At 37.1% G+C, this 16,234-nt stretch overlaps 1 long non-coding RNA gene across 1 annotated transcript in view; it reads left to right on the top strand.

Moving 5' to 3' along the window:
• The window catches only part of LOC108581936, a 92,543-nt gene extending 76,569 nt beyond the window's left edge, over positions 1–15,974 (top strand). The window contains exon 4 of the long non-coding RNA XR_001894869.3: positions 10,055–15,974. This is a non-coding gene — a long non-coding RNA (uncharacterized LOC108581936). The remainder of the gene's footprint in view (positions 1–10,054) is intronic.
• Positions 15,975–16,234: the final 260 nt, after the last annotated feature.

The raw sequence follows: 16,234 nt of genomic DNA, 5'->3' as shown, positions 1-16,234 counted from the left end.
AATGCCATGAGGCTAGAAGAGCTATTTTGTTCAGTACCTGTAAGAGGTGACAATAACCAAATACTTAGATGCATAACTCTTATCCTTACCTATCTGGAAAGAACCTTCGGGTAGATGAATTAGCATACAAGTAAAGACTTGAGATACAGTTGTGGCTGGAGCCATGGAATCAAAGGACAATACACTGTGCTAAGTGTATTTAATATCATTAAATGGTACATAATATACACAATATGCTTAGCACAGTGGCTTGCATATAGTAAACAATGAATACATTTTAACTTTTATTTTTCCATTCCATTTTATTGCAATTCAGAACACATGGTCTTGGTATTATTTTAATCCATTGCATAGCTCATTGGTCCACATTTTCTGTGAGAAGTGGCTCATTGTGTCCAGAAACTTCATTGTCTTAGATTCAACCTTCTACAACTTTTCCACCGTGATTCATAAGATAATCCTGGCATTCACAGTTAATAGCTGAGCTTTCAATCTCATCAATGACATTTATTATACTCTTTAGAAAAAAAATGAAAGTCTTCCTGAAGTCTGCAACATTTTTTAATGACTTTGTTTAGGGATCAGAGAGGCATATGTATGTTAATGTTCTAACCATTACTATATTCTACCTAAAATTTTTAACCAAAAAAGTATGAAATATGGAAAGACATCCAAGACATGTTAAGAGAAAAGAGCAGGTTGTTGAACCATATGTAGAGAACCTGTTATTTTAAAAACAAACAGCGTGTGTTTATGCATGCATGAAAAGATGCTAAGACTGGGAATTTTAGAGCTAAGTTCTGAGAGATGAGGAGAATAGATTTTAAATTGTTAAATACATCTAAATCTACATTGAAGTTCTTGAGCATCAGTGTACAATATCATTTGCCATGGGGTGGGCAGGGCGAGGGGCAAAAAAATTTCTCCCAGGATTAGCCGACTATGCACGTTGAGTCCAGGCTACATAAGACACCCTTAGGAAGCTAAGAGTTCTTGAGAGCAGTCAGAGTGTGACTGTTTTTGGTGACACTTGTGAGTGTACTGATTCCTGCATCCCGTTGAGAAGCAATGAAGAATAGGCCTTCCCAACCTTGAAGCCAGGTGAATGGTTCTTGAAGAAAATCATTTAGAGGACTTGGCTTGTGTTTTCTGAGATTCTTATCATACAATACCTGACATGTGACTCCTGCCTGAAGTGGTCTGTAGTAGTAGAGAAACACAGACTTGTTCTTCCAGAGTTTCATGGGACATAGATATATGCTTATGTAGAACCTAAAAGGAAACAGGAAAAGGGGCTTCTCAAAGGCACACCACCCAACAACACCACCTGGAGGGTCGAAGAAGCCTCCACGGAAGGGTGAACCATCTGAAGATTGAGGCAACAAGAGAAGATACTGCCTGTATCATGGAAACTGCTGTTGTGAATCCCTGGGAAGAGGGCCTAATTAGATAGAAAAAAGTCTTTCACTCAGCCTCAATACAGGTGGTAACCATGTCAGTCAAGCAAGATCTTGACTCAAACTACTTTCCCTTTCCCTACTCCACTTATGGAGTGCTCTAAGCAGTCCTGGTGGCTAAAAGGGAGAGTAGAGTAACAAGATGAGTGAATAATGTAGTCTACTATATGCAAGCATTGGGAGAGGAAAAGCTTTAAATGTATGAGAGATAGCATTGATCTAGACTCGATTTTATAATACTGTGTGAAATGATGCTTTTAGAAAGGTAAAATCACGACTGTCAAACAAATATAAAATGAAACTGTGTCAAAAAAATACCTAGGACTGCAGCTAACTGGGGAGGTAAAAGATACCTGGAAAGAGAACTATAAGCCACTGCTCAAAGAAATTGGAGATGACATAAACAAATGGAAAAACATTCCATGCTCATGGATAGGAAGAATCAATATCATTAAAATGGCCATGCTGCCCAAAGCAATTTATAGATTCAATGTCCTTCCTACTAAACTACCAATGACATTCTTCACAGAGCTTGGGGGGGGGAAAAAAAAAAAAACTACTTTAAAATTCATATGGGACCAAATAAGAGCTTGAATAGACAATGGAATCATAAGCAAAAAGAACAAAGCTGAAGGTGTTTTGCTACCTGACCTCAAACTATACTACAGGGTTACAGTGACCAAAACAGCATGATATTAGTACAAAAAAAGACAGACCAAAGAAACAGAATAGAGAACCCAGAAATAAGGCTGCACACTTACAACTATCTGATCTTTGACAACAAGCAATGGAGAAAGGGATCCCTATTGAATAAATGGTACTGGGATACCTGGCTAGCACTATGCAGAAGAATGAAACTGTACCCCTTCCTTACATCATATACAAAAATTAACTCAATATTCACTAAAGACTTAAGTGTATAACCCCAAACTATAAAAACCCTTGAAGACAAGCTAGGCAATATCATGCTGGGCAGAGGAACTGGCAAAGATTTCATGATGAAGACACCAAAAGCAACTGCAACAAAAGCAAAAATTGATAAATTGGATCTAATTAAAGAGCTTCTGCACAGTGAAATAGATTATTAACAGTGAACAGAAAACCTACAAAATGGGAGAAAATATTTGCAAAGTATACATCTGACCAATATCTAATATCCAGCTCTATAAGGAACTTCAACAAATTTACAAGAAAAAAAAAATTAAAAAGTGGACAAAGGACATGACCATTTTTCAAAAGGAGACATACATGTGGTCAATAAGCATATGTAAAAAAGCTCAGCATCACTGATCATTAGGAAAATGCAAATCAAACCACAATGAGATATCACCTCACACCAGTCAGAATAACTATTATTAAAAATCAAAAAATAACAGATGCTGGTGAGGTTGCAGAGAAAAGAAAACACTTTTACACTGCTAGTGGGAGTATAAATTAGTTCAACCATTGTAGAAAACAGTGTGGCAATTCTTCAAAGACCTAAATCAGAACTACCATTCGACCCAGAAATCCTATTACTGGGTATATACCCAAAGGAATATAAATCATTCGATCATAAAGACACACACACACACGTATGTTTGTTGCAACACTATTCACAATAGCAAAGACATGGAATCAACTAAATGCCCATCAATGGTAGACTGGATAAAGAAATATATATATATATATATATTTATTATATAAGAATATAAATAAATTAAAAATATATATATATATTATATACACACACACACACACACACACACACACACACACACCAGGGAATACTATGCAGCCATAAAAAGCAATGAGATCATATCCTCTGTGAGAACATGGATGGAGCTGGAGGCCATTATCTTTAGCAAACACAGGAACAGAAAGCCAAATACCACATGTTCTCACGTATAAGTGGAGCTAAATGATGAGAACACATGAACACAGAGAAGGGAACAACACACACTGTGACATACCAGAGGGTAAAGAGTGGGAGGAGGAAGAGGATTAGGAAAAATACTAAGTAGTAGGTTTAATACCTGGGTGACAAAATAGTGTGTACAACAAACCCCTATGATACAAGTTTACCTATGTAACCTATAAACCTAGACATGTACCCCTGAACTTAAAACTTAGAAGCACAGGAAGTTATGTAATTTACCTAAGATAACAAGCTAGCAAATGTCAGAGCTGAGCTTTTAATACAGAAAGTCATACTTCATAGGGTGTATTTTTAACAACAAAGCCATACTGCTTCCTCCATAAATTACAATAAAAGTAACTTAGCATCTATTTCAGTTCTAACATTGTGATGTTAGTCAATAATTCAGTTCATGGTTTTCCACCAAAAGACTCTTGGCATGAGAGTTAGAAAGTACACTACTCGAGGCCAGGTGTGATGGCTCATGACTTCAATCCCAGCACTTTGGGAGGCTGAGGTGGGGGATCACTTCAGTCCAGTAGTTCATGACCAGCCTGGGCAATATGGTAAAACCTCTTCCCAAAACAAACAAACAAAATTAGCAGGGCATGGTGGTGTGTGATTGTAGTCCCAGCTACTAGAGAAGCTAAGGTGGGGAGGATCGCATAAGCCCAGAACGTTGAGGCTGCAGCGAGCTGTGATCACACCACTGCATTCCAGCCTGGGCAACAGAGAGACCCTATCTCAAATAAAAACAAAAACAAGAGTATGCTACTTGAGAGCAGATAACTGTTCTTTATTATATTTTACCTCTCGAACCTCCCCACTGAGTACCTACAAGAATGCCTCTTTCTCTACAGGCACTCTGTAAATGTTTGAATAAATAAATGAGAAAAAATAAACTATATCTAAGGTTACTGTATATTTCATTTATAAATTAATGAGGAAAATAGTACTGTAGATAAGTATAAGTTTTAAGAATACAACAACTGTTTCAGTGTAAACCATCAGTCTTTGTCATGTACTTGTGCATACAATAAGGGTCAGATAAGTGCTAAGGACAGTGTATATAGTAAAAATTTACTGGAAGCAAACAGTACGTGAAGGCAGATCAATCTGGTTAGAATCATAGAACAGAAACAATGAACTTCAGATACATAGAGGGAAGACAGAGAGTGATTCTCAAGTAGCCGAAACAGTTAAAGACTTGAGTATCTTATTTCCTGGGGCCAAAAAAGAAATTTAACTGCATTAGGCAGAAGATTTTATGAGTAATATGAGGTAATGTTAAAAATGTAGGTGAGAAGGATGACGCCTGCTTTGCTCAGCATTTTATTTCTAGCTTCTAGCTAGAATGCTTGACATTTTGTATGTGATTAATAAATATGTTTTAGTATGAATGATTGTTTACATTGTTCTAAATTGCAAAAGGCCACAGGAACTTTGGATCAGCAAAATAAGCCAAATTATATTTTGGAAATATTATTAGAATAGTGATAAGAGGCATTAGAGTAAGAAAGAACAGGTATGAAAATGCTGAGAGCCTGGAATGAGAGTGAGGGACCTTGAAAATGTAGAGTAAGTGTATATGAAGCTTTTTACAAAGATAGGATTTGTGGATGGTTTGTGAACACAGAGAAGGTATAGGTAATAGAAGGAGGGAAAAAATGTTGAAGGGTAACTCCACATTTTAAAGTTATATCAAGGAACCTATGTTCAGAATACTATTATTAAATTTCCCAGTGTTTGAATGTGGAAGACTTTTCTTTTGTAGGAACACAAAATTTATAGATTCATTTCAAGATGGCATTGGAAAGTTTTTGAGTTTTCTCTCCATTTTTATCTTGACTTCCTCCCATTTAATTTAACAGACCCTCTGCCCTCTTACTGAACTTTTCTCTGTGACTGGGAAAGGACTTTCTTAGTTTGAGTTCCTCCAAAATGCAGAGCCAGAGACAGACGTTTCCTTGAGGGTTATTTATTTTAGGAAACTATCCTAAAGAAGAGCGGTAGGGGAATCGGAAGAGTGAAATAGAATAGAAGGCCAATTTAAGGATGTATTACTCCTATTCTATGCTGTGGACAACAGTCTTGATCTTGCTAGGGACTTTGAAGTTGTGTAGTGTTCACCTCAGAACTGTCTGCCCAAGGGAAGAAGAGGGAAGAATTTATCCATAGATTTCCTTCTTTAATGATTAAAGGTTGCCCTATAGTGCGTCAACTCCTTCTCACAAAGGTTTGCATGTTGGAATAGCTAAGAAGGATATTGATGGTAACGGAAGTGGTTGGTTCAGAAAAGTTCCAGGACAGAGAGCAGAGATTATGCAGCACAGTCTTAATTCTGACTATGCCAGATTACCCATACACACAGCTGAGTGCCATGAATACCGTAAAAACAATGGCAGGAGTAAAAAAGTGGAATGAAAGGAAGTGAGTTGGACAGAAGTATCTGATACAGTTTACTCCTTGAACTTGTGCCCTGCATTAAGTCTAATTCATCATACAGCCTTCAAAGCTGTGACTGGTTACAATCTTTATGAAAGACTTTCTAGACCAGAATCAGGATCAGCTGTTCTGTGGATGTTAGGCAGCTTTGTCCTAAACCATTCTAGTACTTGCTTAATAGATCCACGAGCAGGGAACATGTAACAGGGACGCAGGCAATGAGCAAGTTAATCAATGTAGGTTTTCTCTAATCAAAGCTTCTCTAGCTCCTCTTTGATGGTCAGCCTGCTGGCATCAGATTAATGTTGATATATCACCATTCTTCAGGGAGACAAACCGGTTACCCTAGTGGCAGGTTGATTATATCAGACCCTTTCCACTTCAAAGGAGGCAAAAATTCATTGGTATTGGGATTAATGCATACTCCAGATATAGTTTCTCCTTTCTTGCCTACAGATCTGCCATCATAAATTGGCCTGTAAAATGTCATATTAATTGACAAGTCTTTGGTATAAGTTCAAACAATAGATGATTTGCCTAGGATGTGAAATTGCTTCTTATTGATTATCTTGTCAGGGGGAAGAGGTGCAACTTAAGAGGCTTCCTCATGGTGTTTGCTATCATAGTGTTTCCTATTTATAGTTTAGGGAACCAGTGTGAGAATTCTAGCTGCTAAATATATCCAGCCCAGTGACACACTCAAACTGGATAGGTAGCCCATAAGTGGGTCCATAGACCTTTTGGATTCACTGCGAGGTGAGGATGGGTCAGGATTTGATTTATCTATTGCCTTCCATAAGCACTTATCTAACCACAGTTGATGATTATATTTCTGGTCCCAGGTGTAACAGCTCAGATTCCACAATTATCTGTCATCTTCATCCCTGAGATGGTTTATATAGTGCTTCAGTATAGGATATATTTTCTCTGATAAATAGCTGCAAGTACCTTTTGGAAAGAAATGGGGAATGTGTGTTGTTCATACTTGAGTCTCTTCTCTAGTGGACATGGACTCTCTGCAGTCAGTGGGCTCTGGGATGGGAACAGACATCTGGGATGCATATGAGACATCGTAGTTTTTCATTAGAACAGTGACCTCAGCCTTCTATGTACCAGCTCTTGATTTTACCTAGTTATGCAAATATACCCTAGTCAACTCCCTATCTTTTTCATCCTGGGAACACTATAGTTTGTTCCTGTCACCATGGTCCCTCTGTTTAAGAACTTACCGGATTTCAGTTATTAGTTGGTTACATTGAGTCTTCCGGTTTTTTTTTTTTCTTTTTCAAGGCTTTTTGCAACTGTAAACAATCCAGGCAACTCCATAATCTTTATCAACATTGCTTGTATATCATCCAGCTTCCACTGCTACCTCCTAAGACAGTGCTTCACCATCCAACTGAACCTCTCCCAATTCACCACTGATGTGAAGGTCCTAGCAATTTTGGATGCTACCATATGTTAGTGGTTGTCACCATTTCCATTATTATTACAGTGGGTAATTATTACACTTAGTGTTGTCCACCTGCTGGGAAATTCAGCCCCAGAATGGCATTGCGAGTTTGATTTCTAGGGCCACTTCTGGTACCAATTGTCTTCATTTTGGTTCTCACAAATAACAGAGCCTAGGATGAAGGTTTTTGTGTAGGTAATTTGTTTTATAAAGTAATCTAAAGGAACAGGAGTTGTCTCTAGAGAGACTTAAATAAGAAAACCAGTGTGTGTTAGTAAGCTGTTTATGGCTATAGGCAATTGGAGTTTGATCCTGCAATAAACCCTCTGAAAGGCCCAAGGGACAGAAGACAAAGACAAAAATGATATGATTTTGCATGCTAAGACCTGTTATTGTCTCTATCTTCATTGATCAGAGGTTTCCCTAAGGGATTTTAACTCACTAGTACTTGATGCCTCCTTCAGAATGACTGAGTGGGTTTCCACAGCCATTCCAGGTAGTGCTATCCAACAAGTCTTTGTGCAGAGAGTGAATGACAGAAACTACACTGAAGTTATACCTGGGTGTAGCTTGTTGCCATAGCAATGGCTGGAGTGAAAAGGTGGGTCAGGAAGATGTAAAGTGAGGCACAAATGTATCTAATACAGAGTGGTATTGATAATTGATGTTTGACACTTGAACTTTCAAAAACGTTCACTATTTATTATATACATATGTATGTATAGTGTCTTCCACTTAGTAGGCACATTCTTTGATTTAGGATACAATTTTGAAGAAAATTGTTACCCTCGACATCATAAGTCTTACAATATGGTATGATGTGAATAGGTCCAGTTCAAACAGTTCACAGGACTTGGGAAATTTTAAACATTCCATTTCTAAATGTGTTCAGATCTAGAGAAATTGTAAGCCTTTTGTTATAAGAGATTAAATCATTTGGGAGATAGAAATGCAAATTCCTGGGCTCCACCTCAGATATACTGAAGAAGAACTTGTGGTGATAGGGCCCAGGGATCTGTATATTAAGAAGCTCTCTGGATGATTCATATACATGCTGAAGTTTGGGATCTTCTCTTCTCAGATTTTGTTCCTAAACAACCACCTCATATGGTTATGTGAGTAGCACTAAAAGGAAATGTAAATCTTTTGGGAACCCAGGGGTACTTTCGTGATCTCTCCAGAGATAATTCTTATTTATATTAGAGGCTATGGCCTGGATTTTCCTAATCCATTTCTTCACAGTAATAACTATACTTTTACACTTCCTACAGAGAATCTAACACAAAAGTTTTTATCCCTATGACACCAAATGGCATAGAACAAAGAGTTTGAGTATAATGATACTTAAAGCTCTCTCCAGTTGATAGAATGAGAAGAAGGAAGGTATTAGAGACATATTCTAAGGTGATGCTCAAAATGAGTTATGCCTTGGTAAAACTCTTCCCCTGAGTGTGGTCAGAAACTTGTGACTTGCTTCTAACATACAATATGGCAAAGGTAATAGAATATCTCTCCCTTGATTGGGCTATGGTAATGGGATGTCACTCTTTTACTGGTTTATGCTATATAGCAAAGGTCATGATTTGTTACTCCTATGAATCATTGTATTTGTTATATAAGACTGTCTTAGCAGAAGCTTAAAAGCTTCCCCTGCTTCCTGGCTTTGGTGAAGAAAAGCTGCAATGATATGAAATGCCTATCAAGAAGGCTTGGCTGGGTGCAGTAGCTCACACCTGTAATCCTAGTGCTTTGGAGGCTGAAGTGGGAGGATTGCTTGACGCCAGGAGTTTGAGACAAGCCTGGGCAACATAGTGAGACAGTGAGACCCATCTCTACAAAAATTCTTAAAAGTAGCCAGATATGGTGACACAAGCCTATAGTCTTAGCTACTCAGGAGACTGAGGCAGGAGGAGCGCTTGAGTCCGGGAGTTTAAAGTTACAGTGAGCTATGATCACACCACTGCACCCCATTCTGGGTGACAGAGTGAGATTTTGTCTCAAAAAAGAAAAGGAAGACTAGATGGCAGAGAACTGGTGGCCTCTAAACTCTGAGGGACGAAGTCCTATAACCACAAGAAACTGAATTCTGCCAGCAACCATGTGAGTTTTGAAGAAGATCTTGAGCATTAATAAGACAAGCCTCAGCAAACATCTTAATTGTAGCTTCTGAGACCCTGAGCCAAGGACCTAGCTAATCCATACCTGCACTGATAAAACAGGGAATCTGTGAAATAATAAGTGTACATTGTTAAATCCACTATAGTAATGTGTTATGTACCAACAAAACAATAATACAGAAGGCTTGGTATGCATAATCATATCTATTACTGTGCCTTTAAAATTTATGGATTTTGGTGTCTAGGTCTATGTGTGATATGAGTTAAATAGTTTTCATTACCTGGTTGCAGGTAATAACACAGAGTTGAGAACTCATGCTCAAATATCTGCAGAGGACATTCAATTTATGGACCAGGATTAAGTGGACAGTGTGAGATGAGAATTGGCAAGCTGCCTGCATGAAGGTGGAGCACAGAACTTAACTAGTGACTGCACTTTGAAAACCATTGTGCAGCATCACAGGAAAACTGGGGAAAACAAAACAAAACACCTTAACAGACTGGGCTGCATATTACCCATGAACTGGCAGTTTCCAAAGCTGTTTTACATGGCTTTTATATTTTTTGTTCAAAATATTTTAACTCCCCATCCTAAAATTCTAGTTTGTTCTCCTATCCTTAACCTCTGCTATCTGGCTATGATCTCCTGAGGTATTATGTTAAAAGCTTGTTTCATCTTTCACAGATGCTGGGAACAGATAAAAATGATGACAAAGCCACTTCTACAGTTATGAATAATATGATTCCGGAAAATTGATAGAAGAATGAAGTTGTACTTGGAAAATTCGGTTTAGCTCCATAAAATCAATGCCAATCATATCGATACCATAAATTTGCTTTCTACAGACACCCAGCTCTGATGTTCATTGGTTCAATGGACAGTGTTTGAGGAGCCAAAACCAAGTGCTGACCGTTGTTCTAGGTGATAGGAATGCAGTCAGGCACCAAAGAATAAATTTCCTTCATGGATTCTAGTTAGTGGGCATTCATGTTGCACAGCAACCACTACAAGTACATAGAATGTGTTAGTGTGACTATAAATTGATTATGGAAATAGTTTTAAAGTTTTTTTCCAATATCAAATAGAGTGGCTGTGGACTCACAATTTAAAAACAGCAGAGAATTGATTGCTTACATTGTGAAGTTGTAAGTTGTATTTAGCTACTTCAGATGTTTTCATTTCTATATTTCTTTTAGACATTGAAATCATAGGTTTATGGTAGTGGACATGCACAAACATTTATTGAGCAGTCTAGACCAAATCTATAGTATTTTATAGCACATAATATTATGTTTTTAAAAGGCAAATATATATCTAAATTGGAGTATAGGGGATTCAGGTAGTGGTTTCAGGATGTTGAAGAATCTACACAACTTTGGGATATTGCTTGAACCAACGTTCTTATCTGACCTAGAAAATTTAGATTGGGGTAGTTCTATGTATTACATGTAAAAGTAGATTAATGTACTATATGCACACAGTAAGCATAAGCATCTATTTAATGTTTTCAAAAATAAGTTAAATATGTGTCACACTAGAGCACTGGTGCTTAACCAGAATGGACCAGAATTATTTTAAAAATAAAAAACTTATAAAGACCCAAAACACAAAAGAAAACAACAGTTTATAAACTCATATTCAGGAGGCTCTGATTTTCTATAGATCTGAGGTAGGGTCTGGGCATCCGTATTTATTCACAGCTTCATGGATCATTCTGACATAGCATTTATAAAAGGTATGCCCAACTTACAAGGCAGAGTTTGATTCTGTGCAGAGGGAGAACTTTCTAACAGTTACTCTAACTGTCCAGAGTCAGCATAAGTAGGATATCAAATTTAAATGGGGGAATTGGTAGTAATATTCAGACATAGGCATGTATACATATTACTACTGGCCAAAGTAAACTATGCTAAATTTTTTTTAATTTTCATGATAGACCAAATATTTCAACTCATGTAATATTGTTTATAATATATCAGTGGAAATCTAAGCTTTTCTCATATTTTCTGTAAACTACTTATTATCCAAGCTCTGTAGAAAAAGGCAACATAACACAGTGAGTTCAGACTATTTGTAATTACCACCTTTATCACTTGCTGTGTATTCTCATTAATTTTTATTCATATGTAAATGAGTATAATCATGATCTCTATTCTTGGAGAATTCCCTTTTCCCTGGTTTTCTATTTCCATATGCAGCAAATTCTACTGGAAACCACTATTGGTCTCTCACCCAACAGATTCTGTGTTGCTTTTCCCAAGTCCTCTCTTTAGAACCAAGGCATTGATTTCTTTAACTGCAAGGTTACTGACTGCCAACAGGCCACAGCTATCACATAAGAAGGGCCTGGAACTAAAGGGAGCAGCCTTGCCCAAGTTATTTGACCTCCAAAAGTCAGCCTGCATCCAATGACTAGTCAATGTCAGTATACAAAGGTCCAGGTCTCTTGCCTCAACACAAGACAACTGTGCAGGGCCTTCCTGCTCCAGAGCTCCCTTTGGGATCTGCAGAAGCCTTTATTGAAATTGCATGACATTTCAATCTCTCATCTGCCCAATCCTACTTCCCTCAAACCCCACAGGTATTGATCCTTCAAGTACTCCCCAGTAAACCAGCTATGAGTAAATCCTCATCTCAGAGTCACTTTCCACAGGACCAGACCCCAAGATAGTCAACTTTTCTCATCAATGAATATGAAAGAAAGAACAAGGCCTGCATGCACTGCTCAGCCTTCAGAGGGTTCTCCTTGTGGATCTTCCTGTTTTTTAGGGAGCCTGTGTTCAGGCATGATGGTTGTCTTGTCATTGAAGGGGCCTGACTCTCTGGGAGATAACCACTGTATAGTGCTGCCTGACTGGTTGGGGTTGGCTTGCTCCAGATCAAAGACATGTTCTTTGATCAGCTTAATACATAATAAGAACATTTTGTATCTCCACCTGTGTGTCTGATTGCTTTATCCATTTTATAATTCTGAACTCAGATATAGTAAGATTGTTGTGTTAATTACTGGGAGACAAAGACATTTGTATTATTGTTACTAAAACTCCCATGAATATCTGTCTCCTAGGGTTATCATGATAATTAAATAATACATTTAACTTGCTTAGCACACCACCTGATATTTAGTAAATACTGAATAAATGTTATTTAATATGAGGTAATGCCACATATATTTCAAAATTCATTCAGTTTATTTAAAGCCAGAACATGCTGAATAGTCTCTGGAGGTGTTAATATAGGTATGAAAAATGAAGACCAATGGGATAAATTTATATTTTGATTTTTGGTCAACAGCCCCCAAACAAACCTAAATCTACAACCTCACAGCCTGGCTACCTGCCTGTGATCTTCAAAGCTTATTGGTACTCTGTGCCAAGCCTTGGGCTAAGTAAAGCTCACAAATACTGTTTCATTTAATCCTCTCAGGAAGAGAACTCCTGTGCTACAGCCATCTTCTAATAGCATCGTTGAAATTCTTTTACGTAGAAGCCTTATTAGCAATGCAATTCTTGACACAATTTAAAAACAATTATGTGCAAAGGCAGAATAACGACTTACTTTCATTTTTAGTGAGCATCCTTCTGCATGGAATTAAATAATAGGAATAATGCCAAGACTGAACTGTGAGGAGAACTGTTTTTAAAATTTACCCATGTGTAGAAATATAGGTCATTCCATGAATGTGTAGTTTAGGCCTTGGAATCATGTAGGTGGCCTTAGGTGAAATTAAATACTAACTATATAAATTTTATTAGCCTTTCAAGCCCTTGAACATTTTTGTGTGAATTAAGTAATTAAATTTTCTTATGACCATTTCCTAAGTAGAGAATATAAGCAAAGTATTTAGCATAGTTAATTGCCTGACAAAGTATTTGCTCAATAAAAGATATAGGTACTATTAGTAGTAGTAATACTAATAATGGTGGTACTAATAATAGTTGTAAGTATATCTGCAAAACGAAATCCAGTTGTGGCAGATCCCATTCAATAGCTGCCACCTTTCTTTTTCTTAACAGAATACTTATTTTGTACAGGTAGCAGGCAGATGTTCCACATCTCTGGAAAGTTAGCCTTTCCCACCCCAGCAGCTCAAGGAAATCATTATGGCACTTGTTAAAATGTTGACATTATTCTTTATCTATTGGCAATAATGACGATGATAGTGAAATTAGTTCAAGATAATTGTCATAGGATGTTTCAGTGATTATTGTTGAATGGTCACCTTGTTATGGGGATGTTCCTGAAATGGTTGCAGCACTTTCTGGCACTTATCTTTGGCCAGGTAAGCAGCACAACTGTGTTCTGGAATTTTCCAGAAAAATTCTGCTTTTGGAGAATCACACATGCCTATTAAAAAATTTTCTCTCTGCAGGTCATGTCTGCCTTGACTGGAAGAGGGTTTTGTGTCGGGCAGGTCCTGGTTTACTCTGGAAGGAGAATAGGAGGTATTGGAGTTTAAGACACCACCTCCCTTCCCTGCTTCTGTTCTCTGGGTTAATCTTCAGTGATACTGGTTGGGTAAAGGACAGGTGTCCTTTGATTGCTGAAGCTGTCTTATAGAAAGTCGGCTAGAATCCAAAGATTGGTGGGCCGGTCATGTTTACCCACTTGTCCATACAGGGCAGGACCACATGGTGCCTGTTCCACTGCTGCAAACTCAGCCATGAATGGGGCTCCCTCTCAGTGAGCCCTTTCTCTCATGCATCTCTTTTCCCCTGATCAAACTTCTGGGGCTGCTAAGAACATTGGTCTGAGGTTTACAGAGCTAGTATGAGTTAATAGTATTGGTGAGTTTATAGAAATTTTCTACTTTATGAGACTGTAAGTCATAGAACAAGTATCAACTAGTTAAGAAAGTTATTGGAAGAGTTAATATGATTCATTACAATAAATCATGGCTGAAACAGGGACCTCACAGCTCTGTCAATCACAGCAACAATTTCTAAAAATCAACAAATGACTTGAAAATTATTGGAAGATGCAACGAACATTATATGTCACTTTAAAAATAGTCTAGAGCTCAAAAGGAAATATATATTTAAATTTTTGAATCACATATTTATTTGTATATTTACTGTATTACCATCATGACTGGTATTTACTTGAACTGTCATCTTTGCTTATAACCAAATACTTTCTAAATAATACATAAATTTTGATGGAAAGAAGGAACAGTTATTTTACCCCAGTAGAAGGTTTGAAGAGTTGACTTTTGAGTGGATTTTTCAATTATGGCAACAGATAGGTAAAAGCTGAATTCCTCCCACGTTGGTGAATTTCTGCATCTTTTAAAAATTCCCTTGTCACCAAACTGCATGCTGCGGCCGATGTCAAGTTTATTTGAACTTTTCTCTTGCTCAACTCAAAGTGAATGACAAGACACAAAAACCATATTTTCTATGAAATGTGAAGCCCAGACATTGGTACAATTTAATTATGAAGAGAAGCCAAGGAAATGTTCCAGGTTTTACTCACCCTTAAATGAAAGACTTTCCATCACAAGTCTATTCTTCTTTGTAAGTAACCCTTGCCTTTTCCTGGATGCCAACACTGATGCAGCTCAGATGTCACTTGTTGAGAAAACACTGCAGGCTGGTAATTTGACCTTTGACATCACTCTAGACTTTTTTTTTCAAAAAATAATCTTCATGACATTTTCTTTGTGAGACTTACTCAACTGAGTAAAGTATTATATATTATGATGAGATTATATTCGATATTTATTTTGAAGATAAATGTAAAAAATAAAAATAGTTAAATTTTCTTATAACTATTTCTTAGATACTGTGGAGTGTGGTTTTTATTTTGTGTTCTGTCAAGTCCTCATGATTTTTCCTGAGTTCTTAAGGAGCACTGTGTGAAGGGAAATTTCACTCGGTATGCAAGACTCCTACCCTCATATCAGAATTTGAAGCTCTGTTTTTGTTTATATGTTGAGGTTCCACAGATTAAGCAATATTTTATTTAATAGTTAACTTTTTATGTCTATATATCTGTGTATGTATACACACGTACATAATTTGCATTCAATAAGATTTGCCTATTTTAAGTGTGCAGTTTGAGTATTGACAAATATATATATATATATCTATATAACCATCACTCCAATCATGATAGAGAATATTTTTATTACTGTCAAAAGTTCTCCATACCTGTTAAAGTCAATCCCCACCACATCTGGCCTTAGAAACCACTGTTCACCTTTCAGTCACTGCAGACTAGATTTTCCTGTTCTAGAATTTCTTATACACGAAATAAAATAATATGCACTATTTTGTGCTGATTTATTCCTCTCAGCCAGTTTTCTTTCCAGATTCATCCAAGTTATTGCAGGTATTTTTATTTTTTAAATTGATAAATATGCTTTTGCATGAATATGTTGCAATGTGTTTATTCATTCGCTTGTTTATGAACTTTAGTGCTATTTTCAGTTTTTAGCTATTATGAATTCTCTTATAATTAACAATGTAAAAATCTTGGTCAGAGGTATTTAAGAAATTTTTCTTTGGTAAATGCTTAGAAATCTCATGGCTGCATTCAATAGTACAGTCGTAATTATAGGTTCAGCCTTATAAGAAATTGCCAAATTATTTTCCAAAATGATTATTCTATTTTTAATGATCCCAGTTTTAGCCTTTTTTTTTTTTTTTTTGAGATGGAATCTCACTCTGTTGCCCAAGCTGGAGTGCAGTGGTGTGATCTCAGCTCACTGCAGCCCCCACCTCCCAGGTTCAAGCAATTCTCCTGCCTCAGCCTCGCAAGTAGCTGGGACTACGGGCACTTACCACCCCACCTGGCTAATACTTGTATTTTTAATTAAGACAGGGTTTTATCATGTTAGCCGTCTAGCTGTTCTAAGTCCTC

Source organism: Papio anubis, chromosome 12, assembly GCF_008728515.1.
Source record: "Papio anubis isolate 15944 chromosome 12, Panubis1.0, whole genome shotgun sequence".
Taxonomy (NCBI): Eukaryota; Metazoa; Chordata; class Mammalia; order Primates; family Cercopithecidae; genus Papio; species Papio anubis.
The sequence above is the reverse complement of the archived record's forward strand: the minus strand, read 5'-3'. Positions and strand labels throughout refer to the sequence as shown.